Genomic DNA, 21,620 nt, shown 5'->3' with positions numbered 1-21,620 from the left:
GAGTGATTATATATGACTATCTACTTATCCTCTTGATATATTCAGTGCCGTCAGTCCTGATTCCAGACCACTAATTTATATATCTCAATGCTTCACTGTATTTTTCAAGTATGGATTCTGCATCAGAAATAGTATGGATTACTGACAAAACTAATCAAGTTATAAAGTCTAACCCACATATAATTGTTTTTCGTTGCAGATTTGTAGATATTACAACTGAATTTCAAATTCAGTATATATTCCATTTCAGGTTCAAAATGCTCTTTTTCTCAACTAGAAATGCTTATAAAATTGTTGAAAGGACAGGATGCTACTAGTGATTTTGGAACAAACTACCCTGAACCTTACACCAACCTGTTTGAATGTGATGAATTTACACATCTCTATTATGGTATATACAGAATCGGCTTTAAAAGCTAAATATCATCATCTCTTTCATGTTTTTCCCTTTAAATATACACCCTTCTCTTTACTATTCTTTCATTTGGGATCAGACAGATTCCTCTGGAATTTTACCATCAAGATATTTAAGTGCAAAGTTAATAGCAATTTCTTGTTGTTTGTATACTCCAATTAATATGGAAATGCTACTTAGCTCTCCTAATTTATCACTGTTAATCATTCCTCCCTGAATTTATCTAATCCTTGCTTTAAATTCCAGGTTGTACCGCATATTCTGTCTTGTATAACAGAAACCCATAATTTATTTGCCATTTAGTGTCATTAGATGAACACCATGTCTAATGTTAGGAAAAGGATAAATAACTTTATATTTCTATTCTTTCTGGATCATTCATCATTTTATAAGCCTCCTTCCTATTTTGTCAGTCAAGTTATTCCTTTTCCCTCATTTAAAAATAAAACAAAACCCTAAAGTCTTTAAGTTTTTTTTAATCCTAATACAGTCTATATTTCTTGGGGTAAAAGTGTTGAAATATTTAACTAAGATCATACCCACCATCAAAAAATTCTTAGTTGTGGTCCAATCCATATAGAGGACAATAAATGCATGGAAGTTTCTGCAGAAAATTTTTCTGGGTAATGTTTAACCTTTCCTGTTTTAAACATGAGCAAAACTTCTAATGTTCACAAATACATATAGCCCTGCTGGAATTGGTTATGACACAAAGTTGACCTGTATGACTATTGCTGCTCTGTGCTGATTCACTTATCACCAGTCTCTAAAGAGATGACTCTATATGCCATCTTGTCCTTTGAAAAGTAATTGGATTCCTGGCAGTTAATCTGATGTTTACATGGAAGGACAGCTACAGTGAGTCATCAAATAGGTGGCCAAAAATTTATCACATCTACATAAGTTTTGTTTGTTTTTGGAGACTTTGCGGTGAAAAAAAAATGTTGGCCTGAGACTTGCTTCTGTATTTAAACACAACTTTATCCATTTTTAGTGACTAAGACTTGAAACTGTATATCTCCCCCCCCCAAAAAAAAAGGAGAGAGAGAGAGAGAGAGAGAGACAGAGAGACAGAGAGAGAGAGAGAGAGAGAGGGACAGAAAGGCACACAGAGACAGACAGACAGACAGACAGACAGAGACAGAGACAGAGACAGAGACAGGCAGAGACAGAGACAGAGACAGAGACAGAGACAGAGACAGAGACAGAGACAGAGACAGACAGAGACAGAGACAGAGACAGAGACAGAGACAGAGACAGAGACAGAGACAGAGAGATATATTATTTCCTTTGGCTAGGTTTTACAAAGCTTTGATGTGAATCAGATTAGAATTAAAGTCAAATCTACAAATGAATGCAAATTACCCCATTTTCTGAATTAACAGAAAATGGGATTTTTTTACTATCTTCAAGGGAGAAAGCTCTGACTAGGACAGCAAATCACTGTTCTTCCCATTTTCAATTTCTTCCCATTAAACCTTCTAAAACACTGATACAGTATAATTATATTAGTGGCTCTGTCCATTTTCAAGTTCATAGCTTGTGCCTGCTTGTAGATCTACCTTTGTCATGAGAGGAACAGGTGTCCACATTCATCAAATCACCCATTCAGCCAATGTCCTAGCTAATGTTCTGCTTGAATAAAAGCCATTGTGGAACTCATTCTCTTTCAAATGGCAGCACCAGTAGGAGCAACAGCCAAAATAACATTGGTAATTGTTTTTTTTCCACTTTCATGTACCTCTAATTAGGAAAATAAACACACACACACATACACACACACACAAAACCCAACTTCAATAATTCAAAAAAAATCACTATGGTCTAATATTGCAACCAGAATATAGAGGTTCGGTAACTTGAATGGCTCATAGCATTGAAGGCAATCATCAGAGTGATGCATGGGGCTACTTTAAAAGATAGTCCAAATATGTACAGTCAGGTCCATAAATATTGGGACATCGACACAATTCTAACATCTTTGGCTCTATACACCACCACAATGGAGTTGGAATGAAACAAACACAATGTGCTTTAACTGCAGACTGTCAGCTTTAATTTAAGGGTATGTACATCCAACTCAGGTGAACGGTGTAGGACTTACAGCAGTTTGCATATGTGCCTCCCACTTGTTAAGGGACCAAAAGTAATGGGACAGAATAATAATCATAAATCAAACTTTCCCTTCTTAATATTTGGTTGCAAATCCTTTGCAGTCAATCACAGCCTGAAGTCTGGAATGCATAGACATCACCAGACGCTGGGTTTCATCCCTGGTGATGCTCTGCCAGGCCTCTACTGCAACTGTCTTCAGTTCCTGCTTGTTCTTGGGGCATTTTCCCTTCAGTTTTGTCTTCAGCAAGTGAAATGCATGCTCAATGGGATTCAAGTCAGGTGATTGACTTGGCCATTGCATAACATTCCACTTCTGTCCCTTCAAAAACTCTTTGGTTGTTTTTGCAGTATGCTTTGGGTCATTGTCCATCTGCACTGTGAAGCGCTATCCAATGAGTTCTGCAGCATTTGGCTGAATGTGAGCAGATAATATTGCCCGAAACACTTCAGAATTCATCCTGCTGCTTTTGTCAGCAGTCACATCATCAATAAATACAAGAGAACCAGTTCCATTGGCAGCCATACATGCCCACGCCATGACACTACCACCACCATGCTTCACTGATAAGGTGGTATGCTTAGGATCATGAGCAGTTCCTTTCCTTCTCCATACTCTTCTCTTCCCATCACTCTGGTACAAGTTGATCTTGGTCTCATCTGTCCATAGGATCTTGTTCCAGAACTGTGAAGGCTTTGTTAGATGTTGTTTGGCAAACTCTAATCTGGCCTTCCTGTTTTTGAGGCTCACCAATGGTTTACATCTTGTGGTGAACCCTCTGTATTCACTCTGGTGAAGTCTTCTCTTGATTATTGACTTTGACACACATACACCTACCTCCTGGAGAGTGTTCTTGATCTGGCCAACTGTTGTGAAGGGTGTTTTCTTCACCAGGGAAAGAATTCTTCGGTCATCCACCACACTTGTTTTCCGTGGTCTCTCGGGTCTTTTGGTGTTGCTGAGCTCACCGGTGCATTCCTTCTTTTTGAGAATGTTTCAAACAGTTGTTTTGGCCACGCCTAATGTTCTTGCTATCTCTCTGATGGGTTTGTTTTGTTTCTTCAGCCTAATGATGGCTTGCTTCACTGATAGTGACAGCTCTTTGGATCTCATTTTGAGAGTTGACAGCAACAGATTCCAAACGCAAATAGCACACTTGAAATGAACTCTGGGCCTTTTATCTGCACATTGTAATTGGGGTAATGAGGGAATATCACACACCTGGCCATGGAACAGCTGAGAAGCCAATTGTCCCATTACTTTTGGTCCCTTAACAAGTGGGAGGCACATATGCAAACTGCTGTAAGTCCTACACCGTTCACCTGAGTTGGATGTACATACCCTTAAATTAAAGCTGACAGTCTGCAGTTAAAGCACATTGTGTTTGTTTCATTCCAACTCCATTGTGGTGGTGTATAGAGCCAAAGATGTTAGAATTGTGTCGATGTCCCAATATTTATGGACCTGACTGTATGTTACTATATTATAGAATAATAAGTGTTTTGACTAAAATTGGGCATTAGGATTATATTACACCTGCATTGTGCCTTTTTCCATGTTTCCAATTCATTTATATTTATAATTTAAGAACTGTTTTTAACCTAAAGAAACTCTTTTGGAATTACAGTATCTTAAATGATATTTTTTCTTGTGTACTATAACTGTCTGGTTTGGTTGGGTTGGCAACCCAACAAGACAGACACAGCCTTCAGAGGATAATTAGAACTGCAGAAAAAACAATTATTACTAACCTGCCTTCCATTGAGGACCTGTATTCTGCATGAGTCAAAAAGAGGGCTGTGAAACGGTCAAAGAAAATATGATAACATGGGCAAAAAATATAGGCCACAACATAGAATTGGAAAAATGGGACAAATTATGGACAGAAAATCTCAAACTGACAATGTCGATACCATATAAAGAAAACCTCTACAAGATGTTTTACAGATGGCACCTCCCACCGGCACATCTGGTGAAAATGTTTCCAAATGTGTCACCAATGTGTTGGAAATGCAAGTCACAAAAGGGGTCATATTACCATCTTTGGTAGTCTTGTAGAAGAGCACAACATTATTGGCAAGAAATCAAGTTAATGATTGAAGAAATAAAGCAGAAGGTCAATATGAAACCAGAATTTTTTTTATTCGGAATGATCACACCACAACAGACTAAAGAGATAAAATATCTCATTATTCACACCTTAACAGCAGCACGCATAGTATGTGCTCAAAATTGGAAATCAGAACTATTACCAACAGAAGAAAAAATAATTGCAAAAATAACAGAATGTGCAGAAATGGACAGACTCACAAAAGAGCTACAAGAGAAAGAGGACACTGATTATTATGCAATCTGGCAAAGATGGTATTCCTGGCTAGAGGGAAAGATAGGATTGATAAAATAATACCTATACAAAACATAACCAAGAAACACAGACAATCACATAGGAGGTAGACCACATGACTGTATGAATAAATAGTTAGAACGGTTATTAGAAGAATATATAGAAGTAATAGATACTTATATAGAGAGAAAAATTTAAAAATAGAGTATAAAGTTAAGTCTTGGATATGTAAAAAAGTAAAAATAAGTAAGCACATAAAATAGATCTCTAAAAGAGAAATAGAGGTGAAATAGAAAATAATCACCGATGCAACAGTTTTCTAGAAGTCAGCCGAATGTTAGTTGTTAGTTAGTTTGTTTCTTTTTTTTGTATTGTTGTTATGTATACATGTTTGTAAGTATTTTTGTCTTACGTTAAATAAAACATAATGTCTTATTATGTCTTAATAAAAAAAAATTTAAAAAAAAAGAAAATATTTACAGACCCCTCGCATCCTGGACAGAAATTGTTTCCACTTCTACCCTCAAAACGACGCTATAGAGCACTGTACACCAGAACAACTAGACACAAGGACAGTTTTTTCCCGAACGCCATCACTCTGCTAAACAAATAATTCCCTCAATACTGTCAAACTACTTATTAAGTCTGCATTACTATTAATCTTCTCATCATTCCTATCAACCATCTCCTCCCACTTATGACTGTATGTCTGTAACTTGTTGCTGTATCCTTACAATTTATATTGATTGTTTCCTAGTATGTTTTGATTGCTTATTTGTACCCTATGACTATCATTAAGTGTTGTACCTTATGATGCTTGACGAACGTATCTTGTCTTTTTATGTACACGAGAGCATATGCACCAAAGACAAATTCCTTGTGTGTCCAATCACACTTGGCCAATAAAGAATTCTATTCTATTCTACTGTATTGCTGCTAAGTCCAAGATCATCTTCTCAATAAGGTTTATTCTTGGTTCTAAATAGTGCTTGCTAGTTCTCAAAAACTCTTCTTAATGAGCTCTGCTGCAAACCTTTTTTATTATCTTTTCAGAGCCAGTTAAAGACATCCATATTTTCTCGAGCCCTCTTTTAATATGAATTTTAAATGGGTGTATGTGTCTTTTAAACTGAGGGCCAAATTTTATATACCTGATTTTAATTGGTTTTAATTGGCTTTAAATTTTATAAATTCATGTGTTTTAATATGACTGTACACTGCCCTGTGTCCCTCGGGAGAAGGGCGGTATAGAAATTTAATAAAACTTAAATTTAAACTTAAACTTTTAATATGCTGGTATTTAAACAATACCACTACACTTCATTGGAGCTTTTGAATTAATTTCACTTCTGCTTTTATTCAACTATTTATTATTTGCTGTTTAGAAATTAGTACTACTTTTGAATTTTTTGCTGCTGCTATTTTAATCTGTTTGTAAACCCCTGGGAAGGGTGATACTATGCATAAATTAAAGTAGAATAGAATAACAGAGTTGGAAGGGACCTTGGAGGTCTTCTAGTCCAACCTCCTGCTTAGGCAGAAAACCCTACACCACTTCAGACAAATGGTTATCCAACATCTTCTTAAAAACTTCCAGTGTTGGAGCATTCACAACTTCTGGAGTCAAGTTGTTCCATTGATTAATTGTTCTAATTGTCAGGATTGACATAACAATTAATTTATCTATATTGATCAACGATCAATTGATCTAATTGATCTATATGCACCTCACCCTAAGTGCTGTATAGCTATAGTCTAGATGAAACATGACTTAATGCTAACTATTTTCCAAAGCACCCGAAGGTAAGACAAGAAGCAATGGGTGGAAACCAACCAAGGAGGGAAGCAATCTAAATTAAGGAGAAATTTCCTAACAGTGAGAGCAATCAACCAATGGAATAGCTTGTTTTAGAAGTTGTCTGAAAATGGTATAGGATCTCCTGCTCAAACAGGGAGTTGGATTATAAGACCTTTGAGGTCCCTTCTGTGCTGCTGTGCTGTCTCATCATGGCAAAGAACTATTCCTGGAGGGATAAAGTAAGTATAGAATAGCAAAAATGTATACCAAGTAGTGTATAGCAAATGTATACTATGAGGTCTCATCAGGGTGACCCAAAATATGATGGTCATCCCAACTGTCCAGCTAAAGTAAGTGGAAACCTATATTGGGCAGCAGTGATAGAGGAAGATACTGGAGGCTGATGATCATCAAAGAGCTGTGGTGGCATAGAGGTTAGAGTGCAGTACTGCAGGCTACTTCTGCTGATCACCAGCTGCCAGCAGTTTGGCAGATTGAATCTCAGCAGGCTCAAGGTTGACTCAGCCGTCCATCCTTCCAAGGTGAGTAAAATGAGTACCCAGATTGTTGGGGGCAAGATGCTGACTCTGTAAACCGCTTAGAGAGGGCTGTAAAGCACTGTGAAGCGGTATATAAGTCTATGTGCTATTGCTATTTAGTGACAGCAACAAAGCATGATATCTTACTGTATATTAGGAGGCATTGGCAAAACACCCTTGCATTTTATTAAGAAAATCATGACCCAATGGAGTTCATCACAGGCTAAAATAAAGCTTTGAGGATGTCAAGTTGATGAAGTTTCTACATAGAGAGGAAAAAAATATCAGTAACTGCAAAATTATAGCGGGAGCCTGAATGTGGAAAACTCAATATAGTGAAAGGTGAAACAGCTGTAAACTAATTTCTTATGCATCAGTAAATTGAAATAGGCTGGTATTGGATCCTTTCAGTCAGAAGATCATACTGGACATAAAACAACTTCAACTGCAAGCAAAAAAGAAGACGACATGGTGTTTTCATAGTCAGGAGGGACAGCATGAAATACAATCAGTGTTCATAAGTATAAGCAGGGGTCGGCTTCAAAAATTTTAGCGAGGGGTTCTCTGCCCAGGTGCTGGGTGGGCGTGGCCATAGTGGGCGTGGCCTAGTCAGCCTCCTGCACCATGGGGGGGGGGCGTTTTTGCCCTCCCTGGGCTCCAGAGGCTTTCCTTGATCCTCCAGGAAGGCAAAAATGGCCTCCCCAGGCTCTGAAGACAGACCCATTTCTGTCTGTCCCAAACTTCTGGTAGGCCCATTTTTCACCCTCCCCAAGCCCTGCACTTACCTCATCCAAAATGGGCCATGTGGGGACTCCTGGGAGGGGTGGGGTGGGAGGGGCCAGCCAGGAGTTGGGATTTCAGGGTTCTCTGAACTGCACAGAATCTTACCTTAGAGGTTCTCCCAAACACCTGTGAACCCCCAGCAACCCACCCCTGTGTATAAGTTGACTGCATGGAAAACATGCATGAATAATTTTAATATGAAAATTATCAGAGTTTATGTTCCAATTATTGATATGTACAAGCAAGATGTGCTTCAAGATTTAGGTGATATGCTTGCCATTGGGTCACAACCTCTTTTGAGGAAGAAGCTCTTTCTGGATTCTATACAGTATATTCACTAACAACCGTACATCTTCTGTTGTAAGGAGAAAAGGTTTTCTTCAGCTTCTAATAATAAATCTGCTGTGTTGCAACCTGCAGGATAGATATTTGGCATCTGTAACAAATTTGCTGCATGCTGGCAATCTAAAGTTGGATTATTGTAGTATATTCTTTGAGAGGTGGCCCTTGAAGCTGATACAAGTATTGGAGATGGCCTAGAATAAAATAGCTTATGCTCAGTGGTACCACTTACAGGTGTCATATTTTCCCCTGAATGAAATAAACACGCTGGCTGCTTGTTTCTTTTTCAAGATTCTGTTCCTGATGCTCACAAATTATTCCCGTTGAATGGATCTCCTTTCTCACATTTTCACTCAATATGTTTAGTGATCCTTCCTTACATCTAAACATAACCAGTGATTTCTGTTTTGTTTTCTTTAGTTGTTTGTTTTTATAAAGTTTTTTTTATTTTATAGACGAACATACAATACATAATCAATAATTCAGTGTATCATCTGAGTACATCTTTTGTGTCTTCTTCTTACTCCTCCAATCTTTATCATATCTTGATATTATAATTTCATTTATTGTGACATTTCTCTCCCATTTAATACATATTATCTGTCCTATATATAGCTCTTCTCTAACCAATGGTAAAATTGCCCCCATATCTTAAAATATTCCGATTCCTCTCTTTCTTTAATTGCCAAAGTCAATCTATTCATTTCTGCGCAATCCAATATTTTCTTAATTACTTCTCCCTCTGTAGGGATTATCTCTGCTTTCCATCTTTGCACAAATGCTATCCTCACTGCAATTATGACATGTATAATCAATTATATATTTTCTTTACTAAATTTCTCTGGTAAAATACCCAATAAGAACAGTTCAGGTTTTAAATCTATAAGTTGTTGTTTTCTTTAGTTGTTGTTGAGGCAGAATTCCTTCTTGTTACAATATATAGGGAGAGTTCAAACGTTTATTCATCCAACCTTTTACCATTAGAGTTGTGTTTGATGTATTTTATGCTTTAATGTTTGTTTGTTTGTTTTTTGGTGATGATCATTGCTGATTTTCTCATTGCATTTATGAAAGCTACCCCGAGGTGTTAATAGAATATGAGATAAGATTCACTTTCTTAACAAAAAAAAAAAACATACAATGGTCAGAAATGTAATCTAAATCTCAATCTTTTTAAAAGCCAGAAAAATAAATTGTATTGTTCTTGTTGACAGTTTTCCCAGTGGCTTCATGATTTTACAACTAGCCTGTGTCATCCACTACTCCATGTGAATATTTGTGACCCTTCCCAACCACAGGCATGCAATCCTCAGCCTACCTAAGCTCCAGTTTTTAATCATTATTCTGTCATTCACATAATTATTTTTCTACTGCTGCACTAAAGCAAAAATTATCTTCAATTTCCCCTCTATTCATGGTATTTATGATTGATGCTGGACAGCAATGCTAAACGTAGAAGTCAGGACAATTCTCTTACATCCAATATTTTTCCACCAGCAGGAACTACATGAGGAAGTACATAAAAGAAAGGGAAGAAGTGTATTGAGAATACGATGTGGATCGAGATAGGATTTATTTGTTATTTCGGGTTTAAATCTGAACAAGAAAAGCATGCTATATAATTTGTGTGTCGCAGCTGCCAAATAAGCCAATGCAGTCTTAGGTTGCATTAACATTGGGTTAATTATTGCATTATTAACTTTAATGAAAAGAAGGACTAGGAATGACATGATAGCAGTGTTCTAATATCTAAGGAGTTGCATAAAACAAAGGTAGTCAACCAATTCTCCAAAGCACCAGAAGGCAAGACAAGAATCAATGGATGGAAAACTAATCAAGGAGAGAAGCAATGTAAAACTAAGGAGAAATTTTCTGACAGAACAATTAATCAGTTGAACGACTTGCCTCTACTGTCACTCTGGTGCTCTGTCACTGGAGGTTCTTAAGAAGAGATTGGACAACCATTTAAAGATTCAGATGGATTTTAAATACAATTTTGAAATTAATCATAAGAATCTCTCCTGTGGGAAAATGTGGTTGTTATGAATTGTTAAAAGAAATAATGATAAAATGGGAATTTGAATGTTAGATACTAGAGGAACCAGAAGGAACTAAAGATTACAATTACAAAGAACAAGTTTCCCTACAAAAGACTGAAAGTGCATTTAAATTTAAAAGAAAATTAAAATTAAAATTAAATTTAAATTTAAAATCCATTCTAAAAGTAGATTTAAAAATGACAAGCTACAAGAATGATGTGGAAAAAAGTCGCTATGCTGGATATATGGATGAAACTGATTGACATTTTATAATTAAAATGGATATGGAAATGGCAGATGAAAAGAGTAATTTGGATACTGGATACTGGATCTGTTAAGTTCTGAATAATTTTGTAAGAAAGGACAAAGAAAAATGAAAAATAAAGAAGCTGTAGGATATTGTTCAAAGAAAGTAATGATTAAGATTTTTAAATGTAAAGGGAAGGAATATAATGTGTGTTTATTTGATCAAGATTAAAATAGATATGTTGTTATTTCTAATAACATGTAATGGAATTTTGCTGGCCAGGACAAGATAATAAGAGTTGATGGATTATTTTTTTTAATACATAAGAGATGGAATGTGGGATGGAGAGACCCTCCCCCATCTTTTGAACATTGATTAGTTATTAAAATTGTATATATTTCTGATGAATTGGAAAATTATATTCTATCCTTCCTTCCTTCCTTCCTTCCTTCCTTCCTTCCTTCCTTCCTTCCTTCCTTCCTTTTTTCTTTTCATTCTTCTATTTTCTATAGTTTGCATTAGTTTCACCTGTATAACTCCAAGGCTTCATAACAAAAGATGATTTAGAATGTTTAAAGTCCATATTTAAAACAAATAATAATCTGCTTTAAAAATAAATGTACTCCTGCAAAAATCCATTCATTATGAATATATAGATCTTGAAAATCAGGATTTTGATTTGTCAGATGTGTCAGAATGCTTTGGAGGCACTGAATGCATTTGGCAAGCTTTGAAAAAAATAATTCTAATAATCAGAGAATCCTCTTTACAGTAATTAGCATGGAAGGAATTTAAACTGCAAAATAATGCAATGTGAAATGTTTCAGCCAATGTTCTGCAAATCTGCAAGGATTTCTATAAATCCACAGCTCCTTCTTCTCCTCTATGCCTTCTTAGCCTCTTCTTTTTGCTTGTTATCTTCATTATTTGACTTTTGTCTCTACAATATTTGTTTCTGTCCAGCACAGTTTTTTAGTTGGTGAGAAACTAGAATTTGGCTTTCTGCCTACAATTAATTAATTTAAAAAAAAAAGTTAGCAAGCTTTGTAAGATTGGAGCTTTGTTTCTTCCAGTAAACTCCAGAACTAGAAAAACTTGGCTATGCTGTCGTTGGAGGGAAAATCCATCTGGTTCAGTTCCAAGTTGGGAGAAAGATGCTGGAAATAAAATGGAGGCTGGAGGCTGATTGGAAAGAGCGTCCATTTCAGAGGTGGATTTCAGCAGGTTCTGACCAGTTCTGGAGAACCGGTAGTGGAAATTTTGACTAGTTCAGAGAACTGGTAGTAAAAATTCCGACTGGCCCTGCCCCCATTTATTATCTGCCTCCAGAGTCCCAGCTGATTGGGAGGAAATGGGGATTTTGCAGTAATCTTCCCATGGAGTGGGGAGGGAATGGAGATTTTACAGTACCCTTCCCCTGCCATGCCCACCAAGCCACACCCACCAAGCCATGCCACACCCACCAAGCCACACCCACAAAACCGGTAGTAAAAAAAATTGAAACCCATCACTGGTCCATATATTGGTGAATAGAACCACACAAAGACAGCATGTGGCCCTGGGTCAGCTGAACAAGTGGTTTTACTTATATGTGGGCTTTTATACAGTTTTTTTTACAGCATTCTGGAGGCTTGCTTTGTGTGTTTTTATTATTTGATTGGTTTTACCTGTTTAGCAAAGGCTCATGACGGGTCTTAATTATTACTTCCTTAGTCCTAATCCTGTAAATCATCTGTAATTGATTTTATCTTGTTATCTATTGCCTCTGGCCTTCCTTTCCTAATGTACCAGTATCGCTTCTACTTTTTTTTAAATCAATGGAGTCAAGATCATGTCCTGCCTTAATCCCATCTTAATTCCTAAAGGTGTTTGTGAATCGATTGGCCTAGTCTTTCTGAATGGTTTGCCAAATTTGCATTTCTAAAAACTGGCCTCCTCAGTTTCTGCTTGGGGCAGGGAAACTGGGGCTGGTTTCTGCCTCTTTTAAAATTGTTCCCATTTCTCATTTAAGGGAAATATTCTATCCTGCCTTTTTAATATTCCACAAATATTTCATTCTTCTAGGAGGGGTGAGCTTCCTACACCATTTTAGCTAAACTGATGAAATCATTTTAGTACAAGAAAATGACAGCAACGTCTCTGCAGAATGAGGAAATGAGATTCTGTGACAGCCTTGAAAAACTATCATGAATAAGTTCAGAGTTTTGCACTGCATAGATTTAAAGTATTCTGAAAGGTTAACACTAAACTCAATTGATAGGTATCAGCAAGAATGGGTAAAAATTAGGAAAAAGAAAATAAAATACATCAATCGTGCTTGTTTAAAAGAGTACTATTACTCTTTAAAATGAGTACTTCATTAACAAAAACTTAAGCCATAATGTTCAGTGTTTCCATTGCATTGATAAAGAGATACTTTGACATTCGCAGAATTTCAATTATGCTGAGTAAAATCACTTGGGCTATCTGCATTTCTCCAAACATTGCACACACACATAAACTGTATACTGCACAAGTCAAAAAGAAGGCTGTGAAAATATTTACAGACCCCTCGCATCCTGGACATAAACTGTTTCAACTCCTACCCTCAAAACGACGCTATAGAACACTGCACACCAGAACAACTAGACACAAGAACAGTTTTTTCCCGAATGCCATCATTCTGCTAAACAAATAATTCCCTGAACACAGTCAAACTATTTACTAAGTCTGCACTACTATTAATCTTCTCATCATTCCCACCACCCATCTCCTTCCACTTATGACTGTATGACTGTAACTTTGTTGCTTATATCCTTACAATTTATATTGATATTGTTTCCTGATTGCTAATTTGTACCCTATGACTATCATTAAGTGTTGTACCTTATGATTCTTGATGAACGTATCTTTTCTTTTATGTGCATATGCACCAAGACAAATTCCTTGTGTGTCTAATCACACTTGGCCAATAAAAAAATCTATTCTATTCTATTCTAACATTACCAATGTCAGTTCTATGATGCTTGCATGCTATCGGCTGCCATAGTAATGGAGGCGGGGGGAAGGAATAGGTATTTGGGTGGGGAAGTGAACTGGTGGAGATGTCTTGTGATGCGACCGAAAAGGAAGGAAAAGGGAGGGATGTTCTCATTGTCTACTGCACAGCTAAATGGACTTGTTTATACCCAGTCAAGATCAACCGTCCCTTATGGATGGGGCCACCTGAAGATTCACCCCACTTGACTTCATGAGGGCTGGGGACTGGACATTCAGCCACAGTCCTTGGAAGGAGGGATTTGGGAATACTTTCAATATGCAATTTTCATGCCTTTAGCCTCAGATATTGCTTTTTTTTCATTGCTATCAGTTCATACTCAGTAAAAGTACCTTTCTCTATAAACATGGAGTTGGAGTTTTTCTTTCTTGAGTTTTGAACGGAGGCACACCTGACAACCAAGTTCTTTTCCTGTGTGATATTGACATTTAGGAATGGGTCACAAAAAATGATTTTTCCCCCCTAATTGTCCATCATTTTAGTTTAACCTACCACAACTCTGTGAGGAACAGCAACATGAAGAGTAACCATTCTGGGAGTGTTAAGGTTATGTCAACCGTACTGAAGCAAAGATTTCCATTTTAATTGGACCTCGTTTTGAACTGCATAATATTAAGAACTACTGCATAAGTTATGTTTTCTTTTCCCCATCTGCTTTTCTTTTGGGGTCATGTCTTTTAGGTCATAAGTCTGAGGATAAGAACTGCCAATCTGGATGGTTATTATTATATAAGTCACTCTGATTAAAGATGTGGAGTTTATATCTTTTAAATAAAAATGAATGAATGCAATTATTATTTTTGACCCCAGATGTGTTCTGGGTAATTCAAATAGTAGTTGCTGGAAAATAATACTTTACTTTGAAGCACACACAGACAATTTTCCCCACTCCCAAACTTACAGGTGAAACTCGAAAAATTAGAATATCGTGCAAAAGTTCATTTATTTCAGTAATGCAACTTAAAAGGTGAAACTAATATATGAGATAGACTCATTACATGCAAAGCGAGATAGTTCAAGCCTTGATTTGTCATAATTTTGATGATTATGGCTTGCAGCTCATGAAAACCCCAAATTCACAATCTCAGAAAATTAGAATATTGTGAAAAGGTTCAATATTCTAGTCTCAAAGTGTCCCAATCTAATCAGCTAAGTAAGCCATCACACCTGCAAAGGGTTCCTGAGCCTTGAAATGGTCTCTCAGTCTGGTTCAGTAGGAATCACAATCATGGGAAAGACTGCTGACCTGACAGTTGTGCAGAAAACCATCATCGACACCCTCCATAAGGAGGGAAAGCCTCAAAAGGTAATTGCAAAAGAAGTTGGATGTTCCCAAAGTGCTGTATCAAAGCACATTAACAGAAAGTTATGTGGAAGGGAAAAGTGTGGAAGAAAAAGGTGCACAAGCAGCAGGGATGACCTCAGCCTGGAGAGGATTGTCAGGAAAAGGCCATTCAAAAGTGTTGGGGACTTTCACAAGGAGTGGACAGAGGCTGGAGTCAGTGCATCAAGAGCCACCACACACAGACGGATCCTGGACATGGGCTTCAAATGTCATATTCTTCGTCAAGCCGCTCCTGAACAACAAACAACGTCAGAAGGGTCTTACCTGGGCTAAAGAAAAAAAGAACTGGTCTGTTGCTCAGTGGTCCAAAGTCCTCTTTTCTGATGAGAGCAACTTTTGCATCTCATTTGGAAACCAAGGACCCAGAGTCTGGAGGAAGAATGGAGGGGCACACACTGCAAGATGCTTGAAGTCCAGTGTAAAGTTTCCACAGTCTGTGTGGATTTGGGGAGCCATGTCATCTGCTGGTGTTGGTCCACTGTGCTTCATTAAGTCCAGGGTCAACGCAGCCGTCTACCAGGAGATTTTGGAGCACTTCATGCTTCCTTCCGCAGATGAGCTTTATGGGGATGCTGACTTCATTTTCCAGCAGGACTTGGCACCTGCCCACACTGCCAAAAGTACCAAAACCTGGTTCAATGACCATGGGATTACTGTGCTTGATTGGCCAGCAAACTCGCCTGACCTGAACCCCATAGAGAATCTATGGGGCATTGCCAAGAGAAAGATGAGAGACATGAGACCGAACAATGCAGAAGAGCTGAAGGCTGCTATTGAAGCATCCTGGTCTTCCATAACACCTCAGCAGTGCCACAGACTGATAGCATCCATGCCATGCCGCATTGAGGCAGTAATTGATGCAAAAGGGGCCCAAACCAAGTACTGAGTACATATGCATGCTTATACTTTTCAGAGGTCCGATATTGTTCTATGTACAATCCTTGTTTTATTGATTTCATGTAATATTCTAATTTTCTGAGATTGTGAATTTGGGGTTTTCATGAGCTGCAAGCCATAATCATCAAAATTATGACAAATCAAGGCTTGAACTATCTCGCTTTGCATGTAATGAGTCTATCTCATATATTAGTTTCACCTTTTAAGTTGCATTACTGAAATAAATGAACTTTTGCACGATATTCTAATTTTTCGAGTTTCACCTGTATTTAAGATAGCAATAGCAATAGCAATGGCATTTAGACTTATATACCGCTTTACAACCCTCTCTAAGCGGTTTACAGAGTCAGCCCATTGCTCCCAACAATCTGAGTCCTCATTTTACCCACCTCGGAAGGATGGAAGGCTGAGTCAACCTTGAGCCTGGTGAGATTTGAACTGCCAAATTGCAGGCAGCCGGCAGTCAGCAGAAGAAGTCTGTAGTACTGCACTCTAACCACTGCATCACCACCAAGATGAAAATAAAATAAAACACTTATTGTCTTCACTGTTAAAACTACAACACCAAAGTAATCCACAAAATAAAATAAAACAAAGCAAAATAAAACATCTAAATAATAATAGCTAAATAAATACCTTAATCACCAGGAGGTGATGTCTATAGTAACATAATTCCACTTTTGTTTTCAATTGCCCTCGATTACGAACCTCAAGATAAAATAAAACATTAGGTTCTGTATGGTTTTTACTTTTATTTAAAGGCTAAAACAAATTAACATGGAAGGGAGCAAAGCTGCTTAATTTGTGGAGTCTAAGTATAAAATGTTAAAATAATAATCTGAAGTCACAGACTAAATTTATCAAATATTTACAGAGGGAAACTGTATCCTGGAATATAAGTACAGCAATTAAGTTACTATAATATAAATAAACAAATTAATATTTTCGCACAATATAAAGCTCACCCACAACATTTGTGAGATTAAATCTGAAATTGGTTCAAGCAATTTCCTGTGAACACTTACTGTACCTGAAATGTTGGCTGTTAAAATAAATTGGTCTTCAGTGGATACATTAATTAAATTCTGAATTGGAGAGAAAAGAGGTAATCTAAAACTTTTTTTATTACATTATGAGGTTGGTTTTTTTGTTTGTAAACAATCCACGCAAATGAGAACTGATTGACTTTTCTGAAGATGGAACTGGAATGCTGACTGACTTCTCCAGGGGAAAACAGACAGCAGGAGCAGGAGCAGGAGCAGGAGCAGGAGCAGGAGGAGGAGGAAGAGGAAGAGAAAGAGGAGGAGGAGGAGGAGGAGGAGGAGGAGGAGGAAGAAGAAGAAGAAGAAGAAGAAGAAGAAGAAGAAGAAGAAGAAGAAGAAGAAGAAGAAGAAGAAGAAGAAGAAGAAGAAGAAGAAGAAGAAGAAACAACAACAATGTGAGAAAAAGGGAAAGAAAAACACAATGTTATAAAGGTGGATAGAACTAGATTATTATCTGAATAAGTCATTAGCTATGATGTCCAAGAATGCTAATAAAAAATGCCCATAAAAGCCAAGGCAATGTTAATATAAGATGGAGTTAAGCAATTATATGTTCTCTCCATCCAAGTTATAACCTAACAAACAGATACTACCCCTACACAAATGCATATTAAAAAGTAGTAATGGAGAATAGTTACTCATTCTCCATGACTTAATTATTCTTTAAGTGAGGAAAAAAAAATCTCCCTTGAGTCAAACTCAATGTTTTGGAACACCTACGTAGCTCTTTTGGCAATAAAATGGACATGGATTATTTTAAAAGTATTCTTCTTCTTATAAATGGGGCAAAGCTTATTGAGACAGAAAATAGTTTATCTCAAACCTGAAATTTTACTCACTGAAGTCGGAGGAGAGGCTTAGGCAGATTTAAATTCCCATTTTAAAAAATATCCTATATATTTCTCAGATTGCAGCAATTAAAATTCCAACTATGATTATTTCTTAGCCAAGCCAAGCACTCAATATTGAGAAATGTTCTCAAATCGGAATAATCCTTTTTAGTAAGTCACAATGGTTACTCTGGTGAGCACATCCTCGAGGGCAAAGGTATATTGGGGGTCAAAATTTGTTCTTTATTGTTCACTTTGGTTCACTTTGTTGTTCCATATCTCATCCTCAGCAGTTATGAAAACAATGTTTTATGAGGTTCATTAGCTTACCAACCTGGAGCGGTGACTGATTTATATTACGAAAAGGAATTAAATCACTTGCACATCTTCCTCAGCTCGACAACCTCAACAATAAGGAGGGATATGATTATTCCTTCCACACATAACTTTTCCTGCTGCTTGTTCCCACAATATAGGGTATTCCTAATTCTGCTATAACTGTTCTTCAAACAACAATAAAGACATAGGTGCTTTTTTTTTTAAAAAAAAATCAAATGGAAGAGGATTCTTGAATTTATATCTATCTACCGCAGCCTCATTATAAATCATATTTTATTTAAATTTGATCTGATTATTGTGAAAAAACTACAACAGAATGATTGCTTTTGTTTTTACTCTCTAGAACAGGGCTGTCAAACTGGTGGCCCACGGGCCAGATGTATAGGCCACGCCCACCCTGGCTCCACAAAGGCAAAAAAAAAAATCACGATACATCATGTGACGTGATACAATCGAGTTTGACACCTGTGATCTAGAATGTGTTTTTCCCATCCAGATCCAGGCACAGAGTTAAACTGGAACATTCTAAGGTTAGTAAAATGATTGGTAAATTGAGGACCCAGATTGTTGGGGGACAATATGCTGACATTGAAACTTGCTCAGAAAAACAGCTGTAAAGCAGCTGTTTTCAACCTGTGGCCTGCAAACCCCTATCATCACAGGGGGTCTGAGAAGGCTTGAAGAAATGTTATGATTTAAATCTTGAGTTAAGTCATGGTGGTCTGTGGCCATGAGCCATGTGCCATGGTGGTGCAGTGATGCAGTAAGGTAAAGGTAAAGGTTCCCCTCGGACATATGTACTATTTGTTCGCGACTCTAAGGGGTGGTGCTCATCTCTGTTTCAAAGCCAAAGAGCCAGTGCTGTCTGAAGATGTCTCCATGGTCATGTGTTTAGCATGACTAAACACCAAAGGCACATGGAATGCTGTTACCTTCCCACCAAAGGTGGTTCCTATTTTTCTACTTGCATTTTTTACGTGCTTTCGAACTGCTAGGTTGGCAAAAGCTGGGACAAGTAATGGGAGCTCACCCCATTATGCGACACTAGGGATTCAAACCGCTGAACTGCCAACCTTTCGATTGACGAGCTCAGCATCTTAGCCACTGAGCAACCACATCCCTATAGTGGTGCAGTATTGCAGGCTAATTCAGCTGACTGCTAGAGTTCGATTCCCAAAGGCTCAAGGTTAACTCAGCCTTCCATCCTTCTGAGGTTGGTAAAATGAAGACCCAGATTGTTGAGGGCAATTGGCTGATTTGATAGCCTTAGAGAGGGCTATAAAGCACTGTGAAGCAGTATATAAGTCTAACTTCTATTGCTATTGCTATCTGTAACAGGACTGGATGTTTTCTGGAACTCTGGAATTGACTATAAACCTGATGAGGCATTGAGAAGGAGTGGGAAAATGGTTGCTCAGTCCCAGGAAAATAGAAAGACTTTGAAATAGACTCGGGGGGAAAAAATGGCTGCGATGCCCATGACGAATGGTAGTGCAAGTTTTGGAGAAGATTTCAATATTTTATTAATATAATCTACAACAACATAAAAGCATTTCAGAGATCCTTGTTGTATGTGTGATCCTTGACTTTACCCACAAAGAACTGACTTCAGATAATTACCAAAAACCTCCACTTTAATCAATGTTCAAAGAAAACTTGCAATGAACAATTAATGATGTATGAGAAAAATGTTTCTATCCTATAAAACACTGCTCAAATTAGGAAGAAGTAACTGATAACTTTTTTTATCATAGCTGATTAAGATTAGGGAGATGGGAGATTTAGAAATATGAAATGCATATGAATAAAATTAATCAATAAGAGATGTTTTATACAAGCCACTGTAGAGAAATATTTGTTGCTAACTATTGGGAGAAAGTCAATTGGGGGCAGATAAGATTCATGAAATACGGATGAGGTGGCTCAGTGTCTAAGACGCTGAGCTTGTCGATCAAAAGGTCGGCAGTTTAGTGGTTCAAATCCCTAGTGCCACATAACAGGGTGAGCTCCCGTTACTTATCCCAGCATCTGCCAACCTAGCAGTTCGAAAGCACGTAAAAAATGCAAGTAGAAAAATAGGGACCACCTTTGGGGGGAAGATAACAATGCTCGATGTGTCTTTGGCATTGAGTCATGCTGGCCACATGACCACGGAGATGTCTTCGGACACCGCTGGCTCTTCGGCTTTGAAACGGAGATGAGCAACGCCCTCTAGAGTCGGGAATGACTAGCACATATGTGCGAGGGGAACCTTTACCTTTACCTAAGATTCATGAAAGCTCACATTTTTATTTATTTGTTAAATTTATTTGCCACCTATTTCACTGTGGGGCTACCCTAGGCAGTTTACAAGAATGAAAATGAAGAAATGAAAACAAATATAAGCAAAACAGAAGTAAAAAAACAGAAGACAATGATAAACAGTAAACAATGAAAAAGAAAACAATGAAAATACATCAACATGATAAGAAAAGATGGACAGGTGGAGAACAGAGATTGAACAGGGGGGTAGGGTTTACCATCAATCCAGCAGTTACCTCCAGCATGGAATCCCCATTGGGGATCCACATTTTTTTTTTAAAAAAAACTATATATTTATACAAATTATAGGCCATCTAATTGCTAATAATTATTTCCAGCTTGAGAATAGTATAGAGCAGTGGTGGGTTGCCCCTGGTTCTATAGAACTGGTAGTAAAACTGGTGGGAGGCTCCGCCCACTGACCCTGATGTCATCAGAAGTGATCTGTGCATGCAATCCCATTGCGAACTGGTAGTAAAGGTAAGTAGAACCCACCCCTGGTATAGAGGCATTCACAGTATGTCCGAAACACATTAAATCTACACATCAAACAATGAAAGAGATTAACATAAAACACATTGATGATTAACTTTAAATTCTAAATGCACTAAGGAAGAAGCTCTTATTTCTTGATGGGGCTAATCTGATTTCAACTGGAAGGCCATTCCAAGGAGCTATCATTGTTTTTAATGGAAGACTTTCCCCACGATAATCATATTATGTGGATCAGTTCCAATTGAAGTAACCAGTACAGATATGGATTATCTGGACCTAATACGATTATCTTGACTTAGAACCAGTTACTTAATGACCACTGGAAATTATGATGGATCTCCACATAGCTACTTAAGACCTGTTTTCAGATGGCCACACACATCCCCATCCTAGATCACACAATCACATTTTGAGTGCTTGGCTAGTGACTCACCTTTATGGCTATTTGCAGAATCATTCAGTCACCTGGCTACAATTTGTAGCTTTCTATTTTTTTTGGGGGGGGGGGATTTCTGTTATTTACTTCTAGTTTCTGTTAAAAAAAATGCCCATTGGAGAAAATGGATTTACTTAAATGGGCCACTGCATTCACTTAACAGCCATCATAACAATGGTCATAACTTTAAGTACAATCACATGATGTCTCAAGTTATGGCTGTAATGACTTACGGCCATAATTCCAGGATCAATTCAAGCAGTCGTAACATGAGGAC

This window comes from Pituophis catenifer, unplaced genomic scaffold, assembly GCF_029215685.1.
Source record: "Pituophis catenifer annectens isolate HBS135680 unplaced genomic scaffold, rPitCat1.0.hap2 SCAF_4, whole genome shotgun sequence".
Classification (NCBI taxonomy): Eukaryota; Metazoa; Chordata; class Lepidosauria; order Squamata; family Colubridae; genus Pituophis; species Pituophis catenifer.
This window is presented reverse-complemented; position numbering follows the sequence as displayed.